At 32.6% G+C, this 26,619-nt stretch overlaps 1 protein-coding gene and 1 long non-coding RNA gene across 6 annotated transcripts in view; one reads left to right on the top strand and one right to left on the bottom strand.

The window, feature by feature from the left end:
• LOC118182844 (gamma-aminobutyric acid type B receptor subunit 2-like) overlaps positions 1-26,619 on the top strand; it is a 591,214-nt gene that overhangs the window by 86,505 nt on the left and 478,090 nt on the right. The window lies entirely within an intron of this gene.
• LOC118182846 (uncharacterized) overlaps positions 1-26,619 on the bottom strand; it is a 262,642-nt gene that overhangs the window by 43,103 nt on the left and 192,920 nt on the right. For all 4 annotated transcript variants that reach the window (XR_015041360.1, XR_015041359.1, XR_015041358.1 and 1 more), the window contains one exon: positions 24,530-24,770. This is a non-coding gene — a long non-coding RNA (uncharacterized LOC118182846). The remainder of the gene's footprint in view (positions 1-24,529; positions 24,771-26,619) is intronic.

Genomic DNA, 26,619 nt, shown 5'->3' with positions numbered 1-26,619 from the left:
TTATAAAGCAACTTTGTCAGAGCATCAGTCAAGATTGCGGTTTTAAAGCTTCATGTAGTATACTAAACAGTCAACAAGTAGCGTCTACTGCCAATAACTAGAAAATAATGGAGGTGGCTTAAGGAGCTAGCCCATCGATAGCAACCTTACCCTATATTCTCTTTATTATAATACTGCGTTAAAGAGCATACGTTGGCGATCATTAGAATGACATGCATTGCTTGTAAGAAATTAAATTAATTAGAACGCGATATTAGTTCATTTATTTGTATATCTGTGCTAGCTGCGTGTATAATTTAAACTTTTAGAACAAATTTAAAATAAATTTTGGAAACAATTTTAAGTGTAAACAAAAATGTCTAATTTATTTAAGGAAACAAAATCATTAAAATATTTTAGTTGTTTTTCCTGTTATCAATGGCTTGTCTCCGCGCAGTACAAAAAGCATACATCACATTACAGCACGAAAAAGTATAGATTGCCGAACTATTATGCTGTTTGACTCAACAGCACAGAGATTGGCATTGTACAAACGCATAATAAATACGCGGTAATAAATGTAATTACTAGCTTGCTTACAACGAACAAAGTTGTTGTGTAGTTATAGTAAAATCAAAAGAAGAAGCGGAAGACAAACACTGGGAATAAAGTTTGAAAAGTACTTAAAAATGTAAGCAAAATTATTTCTCATACTTTAAAGTACAATATATCTAAACATAAGCCTTGTCACAACCAAATGTTTATAAGGATGATTATAAACTATGAAACTATGACAATAAGCGACATCACCCGACAGCTGTAGGTGATAAAAATTTTCTAATGTATGTTCAAAATCAGCATACTCGAATACATATAACAGAAATTTTAATTAGCTGATAAATATTTCCTTATTTGCCTAATATTTGCGAATTAATTATTTTATTATACATTCTTACAGAGAGTAGAGAACAACAGCAACATCAAATTATTTACAGATGGAAGTAAGCAATTGCGGTTAGAAGAAAAATTACGTATAAAGAGAAGTCGTTTGAATATTGCGTTAATGGTAATGGGAGTTTAAATAGACACAGCAATAGAAAAAATGAAATATATTCCCCTCTTTGAGCGGAAAAAAACGAATTTGTTACAAGAAACATGATCCTGGGGAATTCCATAACCATCTGGGAGCCTTTCGCATACTTTACCAAAGAAACCCTAAATTAAATCTACACTTTTTTCTCTTTGAAAAATAACTGATTTTTTTTCCTTCTCCTTGTGGGGTTGCATCGGAAAGATCTAAATTTAATACCAGATTTTTCCTATCGCCTAGAGATCTACATTTTTCTATCTGATTTATTTTCCTCTTTGCTTGGGTTTTAGAGGGTTCACTGAAATACTTCAATTCAATTCTTGAATTGGTTTCCTTGTTGCTTCAAAACATTATGTTTTCTGTGTTATAACATGACTTTCTAAGAAGTTTATTTTCTGTACTATATATAGCATCAATAGAAAATTGCATTTTCTGTTGGCTCACTTATTTTGAAATTCCTAGTACTATAGAGCTATTTTCTATTTATGATCTTGTGACGTCTTGATACACTTTGCGTAAGTTGAAAACATCGTAATTGAAAATATATGCGATACGTGTAGTTGATGTGTTGGACAGTATAGTCTACCATAATTTGATTTCATACAACTCCTCTACACACAGTATAAGCAGGCACACAGTATAAGCATGCACACAACTTATACTGTGTTTCATATAAAATTCATTACTCTTTTAACTTTTTGTTTCATGGCCTTTTCTGTGGCTTGCATCTTGTTTTTTCCGTTAAAAAGACACATTTTACAATATACGATGGTGCTTTGGCCCTAATTTGTAAGCATATTGCTGATACATTTGAATGTATTTTATTTAGATTCAGACGTTATCCAGTACAGTAATTTACCTGATTGATATGAATGTATTTAAAATCACTAAATATTTGGTATTCTACAATTTAACTTAAAAAGTCATGTAGCGCAATATCTTTCCAATATTTTTGTCTCAAGAAACCCCTGATGGTGATTCTGAAAAAAAATTGTGTCGTTATTAGAAAAGTCAATATTAAGAAATTGTTGAAAATATATGAAACCTGTTTGCACATTTTAGGGAGAAGGAAAGGAAAATTATTACTTTATTGTAAGTTTACTTAAATATAATTTATACCAATTCAGAAGTCAAACAACAAAAATCAGCGTTATATTTCCAAATTTTCACAGGACTAGTTTGGATGGTAGAAGCATCGAATCTAGTCCTGTGAAATGGACTGATGGTTTTACCATCGAAACTAGTCCTGTTATTGTGTGTTATTGTGTCTTAATTATAAATTATACCCTTTTAACAGAGAGAAAATATTATTTAATTAATTATTTTAGATATTTACTTCTGTACTTCATACTGTACTCACAAATTCTTCCGAATTTGAATTTTGGCTTGCAAAATCCAGGAAATTGCATGAAGACCTTTTGTTTTGCAGAATGCAGTTACCAGATCACTGCTCTTGCGTAAGTCTTCACAATAAATGTTCCATTCGGCTGTGCAATCACAGTAATCGCTAAACTTAATGCCCGACTACAATCGACTGGAAATGGAGCGCTAAGGATCTCAGTTTCGCAAATGCATCTACTCTTTCAATGAGATCTCTGAAAAGACTATTTTTAGCGACTGAGTTAAAATAGAAAACCTGTCTTCTTACTATTTATGAAGGATGCCTTAGGCATTGTTATTTCCCGTCGAGCGTCATATTTTCTCCATTTTGTACCTAGCGAATCAGTCTGGAGAAATTTTCATATTCGGTAAAAACTTAACAGATTAGTTTATATTAGTTGAATGTCGAATGCACTTACATTCAGTGCTAGACGTCTTTGTTTATTTCGATGAATCAGAAAACTGTAAAATAAAGATATTCTTCTTTCTATTAGTGAACGTACATATGCTTAAGTTTAATACCATGCTTAAAAAATTGTAAAGACATTAAAAAAATGTACTAACTTTTAACTGCTTAATATTTCATAAAGTTTCAGAATTAATTATAAATTTCAAATATCTATAACGAAATTTATAGCTTACTAGCAGGCAAACGCGCCAGGTGAGCGATGTGCGGCCAAATCAAAATTTATAAATTCTGTTAACACATTAAAATGAAAATGTATAAAAATATTTCAGTATGAATGTAATCAGTTCATTTTTTTCCAAGAAACAACTAATTCGTAAATAATTTTTTATTGACAAACCAGAAAACAAAAACTTTTGACACAGGTTAATATGTATGGCGTCATAATTAAATTAAATTTAATATAACATTAACGTGACATTAATATATTGTGTCAATTTCGCTAACCTGAAAAAAAAGGTTGCCAGCAGCAGCTATTTATCTAAAATGCTGACATTAAGGAACAATTTTCGGCGTACAATGACATCACCTGCAATTTCGCGCTTTCTTAAACGTCAGAATATGCCCTTACATAGTCGTCGCTACTCTTACTCAATTTAACATTTACTGGTTGTTATTATTTAATCGTTTGTTTTTTAATTTTGTTCGATGTAGGAATCTGGCAACCAGCCTTGTTTTGGAATGTTGTGATCAGGAAATTACTACGTAAGCAGCAGTTACGTTACGTTAATGGAATACTGAATGTTTTTTACTTCTTTATGCGATATAAAACGGAAGTATTGTAATCGCGAAAATTTCAGGCAGCATATTTCAACGAAAATATCCATTTTGATCCCTACCGAATGCAATGTAACGATGTTTTTGTATGACATCTGTATGTAAGGACGGAATAAAAGACCCTTTTCCTCCAAAAAAACTGCTTTAAAATGAATTCTGAAGAGAACTTTTTGTGGTGCCTGTACGTACGTACGTATGTATCTCGCATAACTCAAAAACAAGTAGCCTCAGAACGTTGAAATTTTGAATATAGGACTGCTGTAACATGTAGATGTGCACCTCGTATTTTGGTTGCAAACGGCCGCACCAAAACATATGCATATATCCACTCTCTTACCCGGATAAGTAATCCCAGTTTCTTTACTCTTATATGTTTGTAAATTTCGCATTTTTTGCATTAAAAATTATTGAATTATGTTGTTCTTAACTTCCGGTTAAGGTTTTTATGCCTTTCGTAAATCTGAAAGCAATATTTGTACAATTATCAACAATTTAAAAGCTTTTTAAGTGCGGTGAAGCCTAAATTTTAAATAACATGGCGGGCATATTTGTTTACATTTGAAACAGCAGAATAGTAGATTTGTTGCCAATCTACAGAGACTAAGCTTCTGAACAACAAAGATAACACCTTCATTTATTATTGCGAATTAAATCATGCTTAATCCTTTCTGGAATTTTTCGGCGAAAATAAGTGTTTAAGATTTAATTCCTAATTTTTAATATAGATATTTTGAGTTTTTATGTATTTCTGCCTTTCGCGAAGTGAGAACTGAATTAATTGAATGAGAAATACCGAATAGTCCGTGAAGAACCGTTTCGGTTTTGTTTTGTTTGCTTAATTTCTTTTATACATCTTTCTATGTAGATTTGTTATAGTATTTGAATAGAACATGTGGTAACGATTAGATAATTCTTCACATGATATAAATTTTGTGCATTCTGATTTATAATATGAACGAAATATAACGCTGTTAAGTGAACCTAGCGTCAGAATGTCCGCATGGTAAACAAGTATAGTGATTTTTAAAGAGTGCATTTATTATATTTTGGTTTATGCGCTCTCGACGAAGTACATTTCATTCAATCCAATAAGTTTAAATGAAATGCAAGAAAAAAATACGTATAATATAATATTCCGTACAAGGAAATTATGTGGTGTCTACATCAGATTTTTTATCATTAAGATGTACGGATCATTTGATCATTACACTAAATTCTACATGAACGCATTAATCTAGCTGTGTGTGTAAAATGAAATAAATCGGATATTAAACGAATTTGGATTTCGAGTCAAAACAGTAATAATAATATATTTAACGTATGACAGTGAAATTTTTATTTTATATTTTTTAAAACTTACAAATTTTTTATTAGCAAACTCTGCGATTTGAAAGCGATCATACTTTTCGAAATAAAGCAGATTTTTATCTCCAGCTCGCGAAACTGTTGCCGGTAGGAAAATGCATGCGAAACTGAGCGTTTTTAGAGTTGTTAATTAATATCTAGGCTGATTAAAGTCGTTCTAAGATGAGAATGACGGAAACGACGTCTTACGAAATTTTGGAATCTGTTGGTACTTCTAAACTCAACTCGCCGCCATTCCGGAGTAGATAATGCCACAACAAAAAAAAAAAAAAAAAAAAAAAAAAAGGCAGGCGCGTACAGATTTCAATAGCATATTTAGTGTATTATATTTTCACAGGAGCATTTACTTGATAAAAGATTTCAGAAGTCTGTATGTCTTAAGAGCACTTTATGACAAAGATGAAAAGAAATAAGCATTTAACTTAAACGAATGTTTGATAATTTTCCAATAGTGTTCGGTATAGAGAGCCTCCCAGTAGGAAGTAGAAGCAAAAGCATCTTAAAAGACATTCCAAAAGCAAAAGACGCATGGTGTATCGTTTGTCATCATCGCTGCAGATTTGTTTATAATCATGCACCTGTACCTGTTTGTTTAATGAATGTGATTTCAGCTATTCCCTGTGGTATCCAGGATCATAATTCTTAATTTTTTAGCGCTCGAATTGGAAAGGACCGTAATATTAAATTTTTGTATTGTTTATTTCAAATAATAATCAATTTCAGAATCCATTGCTTCTTATAAGCGAGAGAGAAAGTGTGCAATAAATTCAAAAAAACATTTATTAATGCATTTTAATATTACTTTATTTAATGCTCGAAATGTTCCAGTATGCATATTTTTAATGAAGCTTCACCGTAATTAAATTAATAGCGTTTAGTATTTTGCGTGGTCTAACATAACCGCGTATCTTAGGTATGCTTTGAAATAACAGCGTTAATTTACAGTACAGAAATTGAATCTCCTTATATCTCATTCGGCTTCGATTGGCAGAATTTCTTATTTTACTTACGGGAGAAAAAAGGAGTATACTGTAAGACTGTAACGTAAAGAATATTTCACATTAATGAGTTGTAAGTATAATGTGTGAATTACATATTCAAGGTTGGCTATTTCTATAGAACAAATCGTTAATTATAAATTAAACTCCACACTATCTGTGTAAGCTTACAAGAATGCGCCGTTTTGTATAGCATTTGTTATTTTCTATGCCATCAAAAGCAGGGGCGCTGTAGTATCATTATCACTATTTTCAAGTGGTCATGTACCAAAGCATACATTACCATTATCATGAAACGTGATAACTATTTTCGCAATATCACTGAACCTTCTCAAAATGTCTCTCAAATTTAAACCGTCCAAATGCTTCCTCCATGCATGATATTCTTCTGAAGCCCAACTTCTGAAACTCCCCTTAGTCTCATTATATCCTGAGTAATGGCTACCCAGTTTATTCTAGTGTTGCGTTCAAGATTTCATTAGTTGTTTTCATCCTTAAACCTCAATATTTACAGCTTTCGTTTCTCCCAACGAAAGGTATCTTAAACTGCGGGATTTCATGAGCGACGTCAGTGAAGAGGAGAAAGTGAACAGATTAGGTTCGAACTGAATGAAAAACTGGATGAAAACTGAATGAAAAAAAATATTATTAGGGTACAATAAAAGAAGACAGATTAAAATATTTTACCCACCGCTGTATATATGCATATATGTGATCGTGTATATATATATATATATATATATATATTGAAAATATTTTTAAAACTTCCTCTAGAGTTTCAAGCAATTGATAACACATGCCAAAATCTTATGCGATATTAAATTCCTTAAGAATACTTAAATCATAAATGAAAGCTTTCAGATTATGCCTATGTTCATCACAAATCATTGTACATAAATACAGTTTATAAAATATTGATACATTTAGAACTAGAGTCATTTCATCAAAAAGATACTAGCAGCTTTTACAAAGAGATCTGTCTAGGAGAACATTACTGTACTTACAAAAGTCGTCTTCATGGTTTCTAGAAAAAGCAAATTCTTTATGTAAATCAGTAGTTAAAAATCGCTCACAGCGTTTTGGTTCTTAAAAGATGTCAGAAATGTTTTTACACGAAGCTGTGGGTTCTTCATTTGCTAGCACACCACACTGAGCAAGAAATATAGTGTCCATGTCAGGCACTCGAATGAAGATATTCAAAGAAGCATCATCATCTCTCTTTGTTGTAGAGAGGATATTCATCGCACTCAGATCATTCCAAAAGAAAATATTAATCTTCACACCAATATTAATAATCTGTAAATTTACCCTGCCAGTATATCTGTAGATCTTTATTGAAAGGAAATCACTTCTTTCCTTTCATCTCACAAAATGAACTCAAACCATCCGTCCCATTCTATATATATATTACATCACTTTTACATTTTTTCACTTCGTTTCGAAATGCCATAAGAGAGAGGTCATCGATCTTTCTTTTAACATCCCCCAAAAAAACCACAGCAGTTAGTCCAGATAGTTACAGAAAACTTGTCTGCCCTTTCTTTCTACGCAGTTTCTTTCTAATTTTCAGAATCTCCGATCGTCAGCCTAAGCTCCTTCCTTAATGACTCCAATCACATCTCTTGTTCATTCTGAATAGTCCCTATTTCTGTAATTTTGCCTTTTTTTTTTTCTTTTTTTCATATTGAACACAAATTAATCGACATTTCACACTAATTCCTCCCTTTTCTCGAATATCTTTCCTCTGTCGTGTAACTTTTCACTTCCTGCAGTTTTTCAACAATACTTTTATAAATTCTCCCTTTTCTAATTTATATATAAGTCGATGATGCTACTACCACGTCCATGTCATCTTACATTGGTAGAATATGATGTTGTTCCACTTTCTCGAAAGCCAGTTAGAAACCGCAGTGGGAAAAAATAACGCAAATATGATTACCAGCTAATCGTTCAAGACACAGTAATTTTTTTCGACCATTCTCCAGGTCTTCAGCGGGAAACCGCAGGCAATTCATCAGTCTTAGATAATAGTAGGATTCATAGACGGACTGGTTGTTTATTATCCCCTTACTAAGCACAAAGACGGTTATTCATATTACGATAAAGGGAACATATAGAGGAATTTTTTTTGTCCAAAGGGTAACCACTCTCTCATAACCATAAACTAAGAGTGTTTCGCCTATTTTATTAATTTTTTTCTAATTTAGGAACTGAGAATTAATTCCTACCGTATCCAAGACTCTCTATTAAAAAATATTTGTTTTTCAAAGCAACTCTCATTTTTTCCAAGTTTCCAACGAGTTCTAAATGATATAATGTATTAAAACCCCAGGAAGGTAAACAAATTTCATGATATTTACTATGAAAATGAGTAAAAGAAAAATTATATTTTTACACAATTTTTTTTGGCTTGACTTTCTTTAGGCGCTCAAGGATATTGTAAGCTACTCAGCAACAAAGCTGTCCGTCTTTCTTTGCAATTAACTGAAAAACGAATACCTATGCGATAGGAAATAGTTGACATTCCTAAAAGTCAGATTACTACATATCATCAACGAGGGAACGATTAGGTCAAGTCAAAAGACGTTGTGGAAAGTTTGCCTTCAGCCCTTGTGCATATATTTTACAGGTGAACAACACTGCAGTTAGTGTGTCCCATAAACAATCCCCGCAAAATGACTCACGAATGCTTCTTATTTTCTGCACAATAATGGGTTTAATCTGACTAAAATCTTCAATTTTCATTTCTCTTCTATTAATATTGTTGCGTGCGTACGGGTTCGTTATGAAATGAATGCACAAGTCCGATGAAAAATGAACAAAAATTTATTATTATCACAACAAAAATGCTTAAATTTTCTCAAATTATCATGCAGTATTACAATATCTCACAGTAGTTATCTTTTAACTACTCAAATATCCAATAGAACGTAACTCAAAACAGCTAAAGAACGCTAATCCGTGAATTCGCTGCAATCAACAAGAGCAGTTTTCTAAACAACAACAAACTAAGCAACTCCTACAAACTGAGATGTTTTCCTCCTTTTATAAGATTTTAAAATCACGCGCTAGAATTTTTCAGTACTTTCTCGAAATCAAAAAGAGATATTTATTTATTTAATGCACGCGCTCTTGTATTTTCAATTTTTCCGGCTTAGCTTTCTTTTAATATTCGTCACGCGCTGCACTGCGCGAGAAATAAAACCATTTAATTTATAATTGAACTAACATTAGCTTTTTAAATACCAAATTCGTAACAATATTTTATTAATTTAGCTGTATACAAATATCTGATTATGTTTAAAGAATTTCATAGATATTTTAAAACATTCGAATATTTACCTGTCATTCGCAGAATATATTTTTCAGTGAAAATTTGAATAATTTATTTATGGAGATAAGAATAATGGGCTTCATTTCCTTTCGATTAAAAATCGTTATTTCTTTATACTTACGACAGTAAATTTCACAAACCTTTTGCTTCTTTGTACGATGTAAAGGAAGTATCGTAATCGCGAAAAATTTTAGATATCATTTCTGAACGAAAATATCTATTTTGACCGATATCGAATGCAGTTTAACGAAGTTTTAGCATAGCATCTGTACGTACGGACAGAATAAAGGACACCATTTACCAAATCGGATTATAAAATGGGTATGAATCGATTCAGGAAAAAAAAAATGTTTAGTGACGTCTGTATGTACGTACGTCCGTAAGTATATATCTCGCATAACGTAAACACGAATAGCCCCAGAACGCTGAAAATTTGTGTACGAGACCGCTATAACATGCAGTTGTGCACCTCCCGCTTTGGTTACAATCGGATGCATCTAAATTGCATAAATATATCACTCTGTTACTCGGTTTGCGATCTTAGTTTTTATTCTTATATATTGGTAAACTGTGCATTTTTTGCTTTAAAACTGATTGAATTATGTTGTTTTTATGTTGCAGTTAAGGCTTTTATGCCTTCAATTAAGCTGCATGCAATAGTTGTAGAATTATCAACAATTTAAAAGCTTTTTAAGTGGGAATAAGTCATAGGAAGTAGCCATTTGCTTACATTTGAAACTTAGAAGAATAATGAATTAAGTGAGTTGCTGGAACATCAGTAGCTTTTTGCCGAGTAGGACCAAAAGTAAATTTTCAGTTTTGTGCGTCGAAAGGTCTGCCTTCTTACTCGCTGGCCGAATTTCTTGTTTTTGCATAGAAAATCTAAATTTAATTGTAAAAAATTAACAACCGCTTAAAATTAGTAACTAATTTTGTTATAAGGTATTTCTCCCGCCTTCCTAGTATGCCTTCGTGGTGTGGTGGTCTACACGCTGGACGCGCATTCCAGAGGTCCGTGATTCTATTCCTGGCGAAGGCGTTGCATATTTTTCAATCTCTCTTGCTTCCAAAAGTACCTAATATCTCTACATTTTAATTTTTGTTACTGTATTTGGTGTTTTATGTTTTTCTATATTTTTCAATTTTTAAAGAATATATTTTTTTAGTTTTTATGTATTTTTGCCTGACTGCGGAGTGAGAAGTGAATTTATTGAATGAGAAATATATCTCTATTGAAAGTTGAGGAAAGAAGTTTGAAGAAATGCAACAAAAAATGTGTATAAATTCAAGGCCGCGCTAGGAAGTCATATGGTGCCCACATCAGATTTTTTCCCAAGGTAGTCTCACTGAATGGTCTGTGAATAATTTCTGATTTCATATTCTAGAAAGTAGGATTCTGCTTTTCTACACTAAACGCTTGAATGATAGATCTATTAAACCTGTCATAGAACATACTATATATCTGCATAATGATTTTCGGAGGAAATCCGCGTACTTATCCTCAACACCTGTTTCTAGTTAATGGATTGGAGCTATTTTAATCATCTGCTGAACCTCGCGTTCATTATGGAACACCTAAGTGGAGATCACGTAAGGCATATATATTTAGATTTATGTTAAGTAATGGATACGTTAATGATTTTGGATATCGAATGCTAAGTCCACTCTACTAACGATAAACTAAAATTAAATTTTAGATTTCATAAATGTGTGTGCAATTATATCTATTATGTGATATTATGCTAGTTATTTAAAAAATGTTATAAAGTTTTGATTAAAATTAATCACTCTCATTAAAAGAAATTTATAATATTACATCTGTAAACAACTGTAAAAGAACGTACACGAAACACGGAAACTACAGTTAACATTCTCTGAATACTTTTAGAGATATTAGGTATTTTTTGGAAGCAGGAGAAATGAAAAAAAGCAACGCCTTCGCCGCGTAAATCGTAAATCGAACCGCGGACCTCTGAAATACGAGCCCAGCGTGCTGACCACTGCACTACAAAGGCATGCTAAAAAGGCGGGAGAAATACCTTATATATTCCCACTTTTAAAGGGCGACCGGGATTTAGGGGACCCAGTCGGCAATTCCTGGATGTGGAGAATCATCATCCACCACTCTTTTAGTTCGGCCGCCACTGTAGAGACATTAGGTATTTTTTGGAAGCTGGAGAAGTGAAAAAAGATCAACGCCTTCGCCCGGAATCGAACCAGGGACCTCTGGAATACGAGCCCAGTGCACTACGAAGGCATGCTAAGAAGACGGGAGAAATACATTATAACTTATCCTAGACATGTATTTCTAAAGATTCTGAAGTGAAATAGAGAATTTTAGAAACATTGTTATATCATTGCCTGTGGAAGGGCTCTGCAGTTATAAAATTTAACTATTTATATCCTGCTGAAACAGTAATAACTTCGAATTAGTGAAAAATTAAGTATCTATAAAATGTTCCTGCCTGTAGTAAATAATACTTTTTTTAGCTCGGATGCCTATTTAAAGGTAAATGCTATTTTGGCGCATAAAGAATATTTGTTCAAAAAAAGAGTAGATTTTTTAATAGTTATTCCTAGATTTAAAAGAAAATGCTAAGATTCTGCTTGTAAGGGTACTAAATTGCGAGTTGGGATTACTAAACCATTTTTTTGGTACCTCGGTGAATATTTTCATAGCAATATAGGAATAGTGTAATTTATCGTAGAAAAGTTAAATTAGGATTATTAATAGTTATTAACCAGAATTTTTGCTCTATTCTTCCATATAAAACTATGAAGCTATGTTTTTTGCTTAAAGACTACTCGCAATCCCTATGCTTAAATCCTTTCCATGAGAATACCGACCTTATTTTCATCTAATTGAAACTATAATTGTGCACAGTTTATTGAGACGGAATATTTAATTACCTTTGAATATTACCAACATAAAATTCTAAATAATTATTCTCAGAGAATGACTATTTATCTTCGTATCTTACTAGAGATAATGACCATTTATCTTCGTATGTTACTAGAGATAATACCTGATGCTTGAAATTTCTCTTTTCTGAAACCTTTTAGGGTGAGCTGAAGGAGAAGTATTAAAATAAAATTTTGGTGTCGCGATTAAAATAGTAGATTTTGTAAATTGAAATTATTATATTGGAAATAGCATATTAAAATATTTTCTTATAATGTGAATTTTATATTCTTTTTGGTATAAGTAATTTATTTATACACCTAGAAAGCTTAAAATCGATTTTTATCAAGAATTATTAGAAAAATAATCTAGCTATTTTTATTGCACAAAGGTACACATGCATGATGCCTCCTTCAGTGCGGCATTTTGGTTCAAGAAATACCCGCGGTATAATGTAATGCATTCCATATAAAATGGCATTCTAATAAAACATTGTTAGAATTTGTTAGTTGATAACCAAACGTCCCCTCAAAAAAAAAAAAAAAAAAAAAAAAAAAAAGAGAGAGAGAGAGAGAGAGAGAAGAGAAGAAAGAGAAAAACAGGAAATGAAACACAGATGTGAACCCACCTATCTGTTGTCAATGAACTGACCGATAAGATGCGGAGAAACAAAGAATGCAGTCTCTCAGTTGTCCTAGCTTCTCAGTGAGCCCGGTCTGGGAACGCCTGAGGTTCGCCGTTCGATTTTAGGCAAGATTTCAAAGTAAAAATTTTAAATTAATATAGAATAAGGATATTAGCATACAGCCAAAAAATAACTTAGACATTTTTTTTCAAACAATTCCTTTTATACCATAAAAAATATCTGGAAGATTTCTATAAAAAATTCTACAAATTCTTAAAAAACTAAACATGGCTAAAATATATGGACGGGTTTGTGTTCAGCTGCCATCTACTTTAAATAAAGAAGCTTCATAGTAACCTACAGTAGCCTATAAATCTTTTTTCATAAAATTTTTCTGTGCCTACAAAAGGCACACCACGCTGCAAAGGGCTTTTGCAAAATCAAATTGCGTAATATTAAAAATCGGTTTAGTGCAAATGAATTAATAGCGTAATATCAAAGTCAAAAGTGCATGAACTTGTAATATGAACTAAATAACTCTACTAATGGCGATCTTTTAAACATTAAATGACAGTTTTTAATTAAATTTATTCCAGTGTCTTAGTATGGATGTGTTCCATATGTCCCAATTCATCAGAATATTGATATCAACTATTCAAGTTCAAAAATCTTCAATATGTGTCAGTAAGTTCATTAATCTGTGTAGGTAATTCTCCAGAAAGTACTCGCAATAAAGATGTTCATAACTGAATAACAAGGGAACCGAAATGTAAGATTAGTATGTAATGATATACAAACCAATATACTGCAATAGTTAGCCTGACCGCTGAACTAGAATTTCTAATGAGAAAAATCAATACGAAACAAAAATTATTTACATATAATTTTGAAAAAAAATTTCTATTATCCTCACACCAATAAATGATTAAAAATTTCAGAAAAATCCGATCAGCAAAGGTGTGTAAAAGCTTATTTCAAAATCCGACGGAAAAAAAAAAAATAAGCTAACAAAGGGAGAAATAAAATTAAGTAAAGATTTGTATAAAAGAAATATTTACATGGAATAACTATTTAAGTTTTACAAATGTTTACGTGGAATAACTACTAACTATTTAAATATTTAGATTTTCAAAGCAATCAATTCAAAACTATAGGCTTATATAAGAAAATTTGAACATTTGAATCGACATTTACCTGTTTATTCACATCTTCATTAATTTATGAAAATGACTGGAAATCGTTAAAATTTGTTTCCTTATCATTTAATGCAGTGTGGGAAGATTTCTTTTATTAATTTTTTGAACTTCAGAATTTGCATTTCAATTTGCCATTATTAATGCTATTAATAAACTAAAACTAGTGCACATTCTCCATTCTTCCTTGAGCGATATATAAAAAATATCTTAAATTAATCCTTAAATAAAAACTGGAAAGGAAATGATTACTTTCCATATAAATTCACATTAGAAGTAAGCATTATTATTAAATATACCACTCAGTGCTAGAATAAAACGTACATAAAAATGCTATTCCAAAAAACATGACTACGTTTTTATTACTTTCGAATGTAAACCACAATTTTATTAAATTGAAATAAAGTTAATACAAAGTAATATGCATCTAACATTTAACGTATACAGTATTATCATTTAAAATTTACATCATAAGAACATTCCTTCTACACACGCTACGGGTTATAGTGCTATACAATGAAACTTTTTACTCTTAACAATTTAAAAAATCTATCAGTGTTTTTAGTTTAATGCATTTTCTTCGAAGACTTTTAAATTGCCGCTATAGCAACAGAAAAATGCAAAGTTTAAGAATTTCTAGATATTCGTTCTTATGTCCGTGAGAAATAATTTAAATTCTACGGAAATTCTTGTGCAGGTGCTCTTCAACAGACATTAAAATTTCTCCTATATAATTCAAAAACTTGGCAGCCATGTTTCACAGAGAAATTCGAAACAAATTCTTGTGCACACGACTTACCGTAGCTGTTATTAATTTTGCACAAATAAGTTCAGTTTCGCATTTTGTCAAATGAAATCACTTCTGCGCAGTAAACGTTCTTCTCAGATACTGTATTTCTCGCCTCTCAAGAATATTTGGTGTATGCGCTCCTGTGATGGTCAATATTATATCTATTGAGTATTCTATGATGCTTTACATCACGATTTGTATTCAATAAGTTCTCAAAGCAAAATCTCATTCATTGAGCTTTGTTATCATTATATGCAAGAACGTTTTGCGTTTCGCCGCAGATTCCTTTACTCATTAATAACTATTTTATATTTTCAGAATTATCACTTAGTTCAGCGATTTAGCGCAATCATCGCGCATTCCGGGAAATCGAACATCTTAACCGAATTCTCAATTTGAACCATAAAAGAAAGAAACAAACCTCTGCCAGTATCTTTCAAGGCTCTTGGAGGCACTGAACACGAACGAAATCTCTTTTGCATATCTCTTTTCAGGACATTTTTCAATTTTGAACATCGCAAAATATTTTCTTTTGCGATGCAAATTCGATTTTCATTTCTCATCGAAGCCTTGAAATTCCCCTAATTTTACCATTTGTGCTTGAAGTTAGTACTGGAGATTAAAACCAAGCAATTTTGACATTTCCCCTCAAATGAAAGTTCAACGAAATGTTCAACAAATAACAAAAAAATATTCCGAGAAACAGCTGTCATGCTATAAAGAATTTTTCGTTCCACTTCCAAACTGTCAAGAAAGATGAAAAGATCAAATGTCGCATGCACTTCGTCCGATCCAACTCTAATTTTAAGATTAAGGCTGCCGAAAACAAAATCATAAACATAAGCATAAAAGAGTCATAAAAGTTTCACATGTTTTTCGTGTACTTACGGGTAGACGCTTTCCTGCTACACTTGGTTGCAGCAAAAGAGGCGAAAAATATTTTTAAAACCCTTAAGCATTCCTTCAGTTGCTAAGGTTTGGAGAAATGCGGTTATATAGTGAAACGATTTTAACTGCTAAACCCTACCTGTGAACTCTTACAATCCCTGTCTGAGGAGAAGAATAGTGACAATGCGTTTGTTTCCTACAAGATAATACGATTAATTTTATCATGCATTTCTTCTAACAGATTTTTTTATCATGCATTTCTTCTAACAGATTTTTTTATCATGCATTCTCTAGACACGCATTACCATGCATTCTTCAGGCATACATTTTGTTTCCAACTTTTCCACTCAATAAAGCTGGTTTTTAAGGAAAGACGTTATTAAATGAATAATCAATAAATGTAACGAAATTAAATTTATGTGTGTGTGTGTGTGTGTAATTATGGCAAAGCCTCGAGGGCTATCTGCCTAAGGGGAGGGATGCCTTCGTGGAGGACTTTCTAAGGGAAACTGGCTCGTATACACGTTACACATGGGGAAAACCACGAAAACGCCCATGCAGCCAGCCCGTTCGCGGGATTCGAACCTCGGCCCGAACTACCAGTGTTCAGCGACTTCACCGCTCGGCCGCTGGTGGGCCAAATTAAATTTATACAAAAGACTGATGTGAAAGAAACTCAATATTATATCTTTCAGGCAATGAAAATATGACTATTATACAAGTCGTTTTTTTTGTATAAATATTATTGAAACTACTGCTGTTATTTGTAAATACCTTTCATAGCATTATTTCCATTTTTTAATATGAAACTAAGGCTGCTTTATTTTGACGTTTATTACTTAGTTGCATGTATTAAATATTACTATGTCTTATTCAATTAACTCTAGTTAAATACCGCTAGGGTGTCTTCTATAGTTGATACATTCTTGTACATATATACGTCCTAATTCGGAAACTTGAAGATATATTTGAAGGACTTCCAACAATAATTTTATCGGAGCTTTGGAGCTGCTGGCCCTCTTATTCTAAAATAATGTTTTTTCTCAAGGGCCGCACCGTTCTGTACAAATAGGTCCATGGCACAATTTAATGTTTATTGACGACCATAATTAATTACGCTTTGAACTCTAAAATTACATTTTAATTAAAAAAAGGAGAAAATATGAACACATTTTTAATAGCAACATCAAACCTGTTAAATGTATTTTATATTTCCGATGTTCATCTACACTTTTTTTCTTGTTTTACTTTCTACATTCTTCAAATTGAGAAAAGAATCAAAGCGCAACTTATAAAGTTCTGCGCTAAATATATTAACTTATAAAAGTTTCTTAAATACATTTTCCTTGCCTTGTATCTCTGAGTTTACTTTATATAATATCCATTTATTTACCCCATAATATATTTCAAGTTAATTTCTGTATTTGATATCAGTGAGAATAAAGCACAAATATACTGATAACTGGTGTTTTCTGAAATAATGAAATTTATTCTAAAATTCTTTAATGAAGTAGCAGTCAATGTTACATCAATTTTCACTTCATGATTTTGAACTAGTTAGATTTTCATTCCGAACTACGTTTATTGTTTTAAATGTGGCAATTGCCGAAATTTTCCGTGTAGTGACTTAAGGCGGAACACGTAAACAATAATAAAAATAATAAGCTCCAAATAATGGAATGTGACTGTATGGTACCCACAACTGTAGTAACTCAGTTCAGCGAGATTTTTGACATAAATTATAGTAGTGACTTTCTCACCATTAAGCAAGAACGGCGCAAATAAAAGCTGCCTAGAGGTTACAGTTATTAGGGGAGTCTACTGCGGTATTGAAGGGCTCGTGTTCGAATTCCGGAGAAAGTATGGATGTTTGTAAATGTATAGTGTTTTTCCGGCATGGGGGCGTTAAATATATAGCGAGCCGAAAGTCCTGTAGTGTAGTTTGGTGGAAGAGGAGAGGGGGGTGACCCTCGCCCCCCTCCGAGGTGCTGTCTCTCAAAATTTGAGTGGAAGTAGAAATCAAACCTCTTTGAGGTTCTTGCATTCTTTCTTCCATGAACTTCGTGGACAAGACAACAACCCAAATAATACAAATAGCCTTCATGAAATAGGTTAAAAAAAATGAATACTAGCCGACGGATAATTTTCATAAAATGACTTCTTGTTTCAAAAGTGAATTACTAAATGCATGAATAGGGTATTAATGAAAGTTTACCATGGCGAAACTTTCACAACTGTAAACAGACAAACTATGAAAACTCGTCAAACAACTGGCGATTTATTCTTTAAAATTATTTATTTTATCTTACAACTTTGATTTAATTAAATATGTTTATTTAACATTAAAATTTTAAAAAAATATATTTTTTTACAACTTTCAGTGGACTTTACCACATGCTTTTAGACAAATAAGAAATTTATGTGCTACATTCATGTAAAATTTCTTATGGCATTTAACTAAATCCTTGAATTCCTAATTTTCGAATCTAATTGATTCAGCGATATACACGGATAAACAAAATTTGCAACAGTGGTCTTGCAAACTTGTAATCATTGCCTGAAAATTATAAACGAAAGATAATCAATGATTTAAATAAACAGCATGAACCATAGTTTAATAATGTTTAATTAAAGCAATAAGATTCAGATTTTCAGTTTTTCATTCGGGAAAGTTTTGCAGTACTTACCCTGAGGCCCATATTAACAAACAGTAACGATGTCTTATATGAAGCATCCCCTTACTACACTATGTTTTTATACATTTGTTTCATCCCGACCACTTTTGTTAATTTACATTACTGATCCTCTTGATGTTTCTACAGCTTTCATTATTCATTCCTTTCTTCATCCACACTTCTATGCTCCAATATATTTTCAGACTCTTAAACATATGAGATAATTTCCGCTGGGATCTACTATATTACGTTGTAGGCACATTAGTTTATTTTGAAGCAGGGCAGATGAAAAATGAGCAATGCCTTCGCCAGGACTCGAACCACGGACCTTTCGAATACGCGTCCAGCGTGCTCACCACTACACCACGAACGCATGCTAAGAAGGAGAATGAAATGTTTATATACTCCCCCCTTTAAAGGGCAACTGCGTATTAGGGGGCCCAATCGCGAAATACTCGTGGTGGAGAATCCACCACCTGGTTTTAGATCGGCGCCACTGTATGGACAATAGGCTATTTCGAAGCAGGAGAAATGAAAACTAGCAATGCCTTCGCCGGGACTCGAACCACTGACCTCTCGAATACGCTTCGAGCGTGCTCACCACTACACTACAAAGGCATGCTAAGAAGGCAGGAGAAATACCTTATAACGTCATTGACAATCGAATTTATGCTATGATATCAAGGATCCATTTCCCAGCCATCATTCAGGATTCAGTTATTTTAACTTTATTTTAAGCCTTAGCGAAAAGATTTATTGCACCAAAAACTGTATAATTGTTTAAAAACTCAAGGTTTTCCACTTTCCTTAAATATTAGTAAGAATGTTTTTCTGTGGAATGATATAGGTATCTTCCACAGCGCATGAATAATGGTTAATTCAATGCTCACTTTTATTCCATATTTGACTTAGCAAATTGTTTACTACATTTACTACATTCAAGCCTGGATTTTAGACTTGAAGTAAAACACTAAAATGATCCTTCGCGAAAATAAAACTGAAAACGGATTGTACCTAAGATATTCCACAGAGACTATTTGTTTATCAACAGGAAGAAAAATATACCCGACTCAAGAGTATATTTTGTTCGGTATAACAAAGAACCGTTTTTGAATTTTCTTCTCCCAATTCTTATTTTCTTTCGCAAGTAGGCAATCTGAAGTGCAGTTTTTTGAAATAGTGTACTCCATGCGAACTGAAATGTGAACACAGATATTGAAAAAAGCAGAATGTAGAAAATGGAAATGTTCAGACATGAATTTATATTTTATTCATGTAAAAGAAGCGTACATCTGAAATTTAAATCCTTTAGAAACCTTCTAAATACTTGATATCTGCAAAAGGGAAAAAACACTTGTATTCCATTTTAAATCGCGATCAACGCAAACCAGATAGCAGAGGTTCATTGAAATATTTACAACTTCAAGATATGCAACATGGCAGCCAAATAAGTCTGAAATAAAATAATGGTGTTGGTGTATTTAATTATGGCAAAGCACACGAGGGCTATCTGCCTAAAGGGAGGGATGCCTTTCGTGGAGGACTTTCTAAGGGAAACTGGCTCGTATACACGTTACACATGGGGAAAACCACGAAAACGCCCATGCAGCCAGCCCGTTCGCGGGATTCGAACCTCAGACCGAACTACCAGTGTTCAGCGTCTTTACCGCTCGGCCGCTGGTGGGCCTGAAATAAAATAATGAGGATGATTGATTACAATATAGCTACTACGGTATTTACTAGTTCCATGTACTCTTTCGAGATTGATACTGCAGCATGAAAAATATCAACCATACTACAACCATATCGTGCTAAACATTGAAACTTCCTTATTTTTCCCCCTTTCAACCTAATTAACTTCTTGCTCCTACATCCTTCTCTTCTTTTCCATGACGCTTTTAACCTCATTTGATGAATTAGACTGTAGTTATTTTAACTACACAAAGCATGGAAATCAAAACAGTGACTTTGCATATTAGTAATTTTCCCTTAGTTGGGAGGATATATATATATACGACTTATGCCACATCCATATACACCACACTTATTTTAATTATGTAAAGTTTATGCAATATTTTTACAATATAATATCATTACATACGTTTAAAATAGATATCCAGAAATGTTTTTTTCACACATTAATGATCAAAGTTTTTAATTTAGATTTATGACAGTTTTTATAGCTAGTTATTACAATGTTATTAGCGTTACAAAACATATTTTAATATTTTTGTACGAGTACTGAAGAAGACATTAAATAAAATCCAATAGTTACAGAAAAAAATAACATTTTATAATATGAGTTTCTTAGTGTCAGAAAAGCAGTTTAAGAAACTGGTTTGTTTGTAAAACACTTGTTTAATATTAATTATTGAATAAAACAACACCATTAACACCACTGCCTTGTCTTCCTTTATTATAATCGCTAATTTCTTTTAATGTAAGTTTTACATTAGCTGATATGCAAATTTCGAATTAAAAGTAAGATTACACGTATATCGACTCAGATAACAGCATTTATTTATTAATGCATATGATTTTAAGGTCTTTTCCTGCAAGCTCGAAGAGTTCACGCCTATCAAAATATCATAGGCTAGAAGATAAAAATAAAAATTTATTTCTGGTTTGCTTTGGTTTAGTTGATTATCGCAAAGCACATTAGGGCTATCTGCCTAAAGGGAGGGATGCCTTTGTGGAGAACATTCCAAGGAAAACTGTCTCATGTATACTCTCATGGTACATGTATAGGTTATACATGGGAAAGGCCACGGAAATGTCCATCCAACTCTTTCGCTTGGAATCAATCCCAAGTTGGAAGTACCAGTGTTCAGCGATTTTACTGCTCGCCCATTGCTGGGCGAAAAACTAATTTTTGATCAATGCAGCGTGAAAACACTTACCCTCATACTTATCCAAAAAGAAAAACCTCTCGTCAAAAAGGATTGTACCCTATCAATGAGTTACAAAACGCGTGAGAACAAAATTCGATCCTTTCTCTTCCGACGCGGAAATGTTTCACTTTGTGTCTTTAATTGACAGCTTGGGAAAAGTCGTCTTTTTTCTCTTCATCATCTGGGCACTAACAACTGGAAAGATTTCCTTCACATACGCAGTAAGCGTTATAACAAACTCGTCTTTTTCTACACCCAAAATAGATATTTAGAAAAACCTTGTTCTCTTCTGCCACACAAGTCCAATAAAGAAATAATAACCCGAGAGCGTTCAAACTGCCCTAATTAATCTCGTCCAAATAATTTCGTTTAACATGAAAGCATAATGCTTAATACATAATAATTTAAATTCATTAACACAATTAAAATCTGCGACACAACGTTCGGATTCTACCATCTGTGTATATCACCGAAAATTTCTATATAGAAATTTAATTTAGTTGGTGAAGATTTTAGTATAGTAACATTATATTCCACTTTATTTACGATACCAAAATTATGAAGCTGAAAAACAAAGATTTAAATCTTTCATTTCCTTTAAAGCTTATAAAACTAGTAAAATAATCTATAAGGTATTGCTCCCGCCTTCTTAGCATGTCTTCGAGCTGTGGTGGTCAGCACACTCAGCGCGTATTCGAGAGGTTCGAGTCCAGGAGAGGACACTCATTTTTCATGTTTCCTACTTAAAAAATAACCTAATGTCTGTACAGTGTCGTCCTAACTAAAAAAAAAAAGATGATGGATGATGATTCTCAACCACCAAGATTTGGCGATTGGGTAACGTAGTCCCCAGCCCCAATCCCTTTAAAAGGGGGAGTATGTAAAACATCGTGTTCCGGTGGGGGCATTGCTCATTTTTCATGTGTTCTGCTCTACAAATCAATGTATTTTTCATTTTATTCAAAACGTGTGCAAATTTTTACAATAATGATTCAAGTACTTAAATAATAATTACTGCTCAATGAATTCTAAGTGATAAATATCTATTGATTAAAATCGTACATTAACTGAAGACAATAATAAATTTTAATTTTATATGCAAAGATTAAATTTCAGTATCAGTTACTCATTTTCTCAGAAATATTTTCATTGTGGAAAAAAATTTTATTAGTCCTTCATTTTTGTATTTAAATAAGGAAAAGATCACTGTTCAGGTTCCGACTTTTTAATTATATATTCACAGAACTCAAAGTAATATTATTGAATAATTAATTAATTTCGTTCGCTTAGATAAGAATAATATCACTCGAAAGACATTTGTCTTACTACACCTGTCACTAATAATCTAATAGTCGTTATTAGTTTTTTTATTTCAACATGCGTATCACATTGATCTCTTCAGAATGGCTCTAGCTTAGAATAGAATAAACCAGCGGTTCTCAACCTTTTGACTAACCCCACCATCTAAAAAAAGTTGAAAACCTTTAGTACCACCACCACTCTTCAACAGAGCTCAGATCGCATAAATTTACAAGTGTTAGAGAGAAAATTCAATCAGGATGTTGGTGTTTTAATTTTTGAATTTAATAGTTAAAAATACTTTGCTTCTTTGCGTATCGCCTATTTTTCTCTTGCGCACCACCAGTTGAGAACCCCTGGTTATAAAATTGTATTTTACAACGATGCTCATGATTTTGAGGTAATAGACGCAGAAATATAAAATACAATTTCTTTAATTTTTTCTATTTCTTCTTTTATCATGTTCCGTATTTATAAATGCAGGAAGCAAACTTTGAAACTTTTTAATCGATAATTTTTCTAATCGGTTTTCAGTTCAGAATTTTCACATAAGTAATTTTGAAAAATCTCCGAATACGTATTACTTAAGCAAAGCAATTAAAATAACAACATAAAAAGATAAAGTGCTGCCTTTAATGCGAAAATGTTTTTTTCTTCCCGAGAGACTTGGATAATAGCAACTTTGTCAATAGATGTCGCTCCCGAAGCTATCACGTAAGGAAGACTTATAGAAACCTAAATCATTTTTGCTAGGGCGGAAGAATAAATGCAGCCAAATAAATAAATTATGTGACGACAACAAAGACGCCAGAGGTCTAATGGGAAAGAGCTCTTCATTTTCCGAATCTTCTCATGACTTAACGTCCAGGTTCTTTCATCAGTCCCAGCAGAAGCATTAGGGCACAATGAGAATTAAGGGGGAAATTGTTTCACTTCTTCCTAAGAATTGCACAGTCAGCAATTTTATTTAGTTAACCTCCACGCAACAAATTGCACAAAGACTGGTAATAAATTTCGATAGTTTTCACACATCTTTGCAAAGGAAGAACAGTTTTCTACTTAAAATAAACTCGAAAGAAAAAATATTTAGAAATTACACAGAAATTATTTCGCTACCTCCTTCTCAAAGAACCAAGAGGCTCCTTTCACGATGTTAAAAAAAGCTAGAGTTTTTTTTTTAAATGTAATGGAACTTATCTTAGCATTGTTATGACGACAAGTTTTGTAGTTGCTTCGAAGAATACCATAAAACGTGACTTCAAATTTATGTAATTTTTTTGATAAATTACGATGACCCACAGGTTATTTTGGTTTACCGAGCATCTTTTCTGTAATTTCCTTATTAAGGTTTCTATGCAATTTTGCTTACTCGTGTCATTAAATACTTCTGTTTTTCGTAAAATTCTGAAGAATTACTTAACATACATATTCTTCTGGTTAAATATATAAATACATCAACTACGTACAGGTGACGAAACTCTGCGGAAGCTTACATATGACTTATACTTACTCGAGGCTTTCGAAGTGTTAATAAAAGTTCAACTTTTCAATGGCGTTTAGACATACTTATTTATAATATTTAAATGTAACGTTGTGAACATAAAAGCTTTAATTGTTTACAAAAGTTATTTTGAAATTTTGTTTCGTCCTAATATTTTACACCTGCTTTTTTTTTAAATTTGTGGTACGGGGAATAACAGTGGTCCTCAAAGCCTGCCCTTTTTGTAGACTTTCTAGAGTTTCAAAAACGACAAAATCAAATAAATTGCGTATACCACACCATAACTGAAAATTCCAGAGTTTGGAAATTACTCATGACAATATTCTATCACCCTCTCTCTCAAGATCGAAGTTTTATGAAATATATTACCGATTACCTTTTCTGTGGACTTCCCACTCTGGGTTTAGCAGCAAAAGAAGCTATACCGAGAGTGATGATCAGCAGAATCCTTAAAGCAGGATGTTTGCGTTGCTTCTTGCTATCATTTCGTTTCACATCTAGAACCTCTGGTCTCATTACCAATGAAAATGGAGTACAAGGAACTGTAAAATTGTTCACTAAAATTATGACTCAGTTTGATTCTTTGCATCTGTCGGAGAGAGAGTTTTCATGGCCACCTGAAATAAAAACAAAGTACTTAAACCGACTTAATATATGAGCCGATCTCAGAATTAACCCTACCAGCAGAATTCCAAACACAGGATAACTGTTTTAGACCTGGCATGCTAATTCATCTCATTAATGTGAATACCGATTAATGAATTAAAGATACAGATTATTCGAACTTGAACATCCTTGAATTATTAGAAAGGAATACGAATGTTCATCGGTTAATTTATTTGATGAATATCGATATAAAGTTAAATAAATTTTAGTAAGTAATCATATTTTTCAATGTTAATATATGCTAAAAAGTAGCTATCGAAGAGGACAGGAATACGTTGATACACTAAACATTCTCATTTATAAAAGTGGTCCCAATTAAAAAACGTTTAAGAAATGCTGGTTTATATCATTGTAAAGTTTTAATAATATCTTATGGTCAATGCTCGGTCCATGAAAATAAAAGAAGATTTCTAAAAGGGAAAAAGTAAATAAATGTTGAATAAACCTGCAAAGAGAAAAATAAAGAGATAGCTCAACCACAAATGTTATCTAATACAACAGAAAGACAATTCGTTACACAGCTGTCCCTCACGTAATCTACTCTAACGACGACTAAGCATCTATCTCACCTCACAGGAGAGCTAAGAAAAATAAAAAGTAAGTAAATATAACTTGCTAACTCTTCTGGAAGGGATGATAGGAATTTACGGACATTTGTTCCCATAAAGCTACCTTACGATTTCTGTGTTTGGCACCCACAGAATAACGAGATAATAAATAATGCTAAGTTTAGTAGTTCCGCTCAAAGAAATACACGTTACCACAACTGAGCAGAACGTAATTATTCGCTACACTTTTAGTGATCTTGAGGTAATTCCTTTTCTTGCAGTAAAAATACGATAATTCAAAGTGAGATAATCAGCGTAATTTTTGAGTAAAATATATTTCGGATTAAAGAGTATTTTTCGAAAACATATTTGTTTCTTTATTATCTTTACTTATCAAGCTTAATTAATAAGGAAACTAAATTAAATAGTAATAGAGTAGGAAAAAATAGGAAACTGCATTGCCTAGAAAGAAATTCAAGTTAAAAAAAAACGACTAAAGAAATGTAACGACCAAAAATTAGAAAAGGGTAATATCTCGACTAAGAAATGGAGTCTTACGCAGCCAAGGTAATACGTTTTGTATTGAATTTGCTTATCTCATACATTACGAACGAAAACAGGTCGAAAATTTATTTGTTATTAGTTCACTCGCTTAGGCCCAAAAGCAGTCGAGCGGTAAAGTCCTTGAACACTGGAACGTCGGTACGAGGTTCGAATTCTGCATGGGCGTTCGACTGGCTGCATGGGCGTTTTTGTGATTTTCCCCATGTGCAACGCGCTAATACTAGCTATTTTCCCTTAAAAAGTACTCCACGAAAGCATTCCTCCTTTCCATGTAGTGCCTTAAGGCGGAACACATAAATAATAATAATCGAAGAGCGCGTGTTCGACTTCCACAAAAGGCTTGGATGCTTATTTCCGCTACCTTCTCGAGCGTATAATATCGGTCTACTTCTAGAGAGAGCCACTAGCAATTTTCCAGGTGATAAGATGCTTACATGCCGAATAGATTCAACTCTTCCAGCTGAATGTTTTCGATAAAATGTCGGGCATGTGCAAGCAAATAAGTTCTTGTATATTCCGAAGTTTATTCACAAACACAACTATTCTTTTATAAGAGATGTTCGCATTCCTGTTGTAAACAGAAGTACTGGCAGTGTTCCAATGCCATGAAGAAAAATAAAGAATTGGGGATCAATTATCCGATTTCGGGACATTATGGATCATTCGTTTCTCTGCAACTGATTTTACA

This window comes from Stegodyphus dumicola, chromosome 5 (assembly GCF_044657685.1).
Source record: "Stegodyphus dumicola isolate Sdum_Otavi_A_Nest chromosome 5, ASM4465768v1".
NCBI lineage: Eukaryota > Metazoa > Arthropoda > Arachnida > Araneae > Eresidae > Stegodyphus > Stegodyphus dumicola.
The sequence above is the reverse complement of the archived record's forward strand: the minus strand, read 5'-3'. Positions and strand labels throughout refer to the sequence as shown.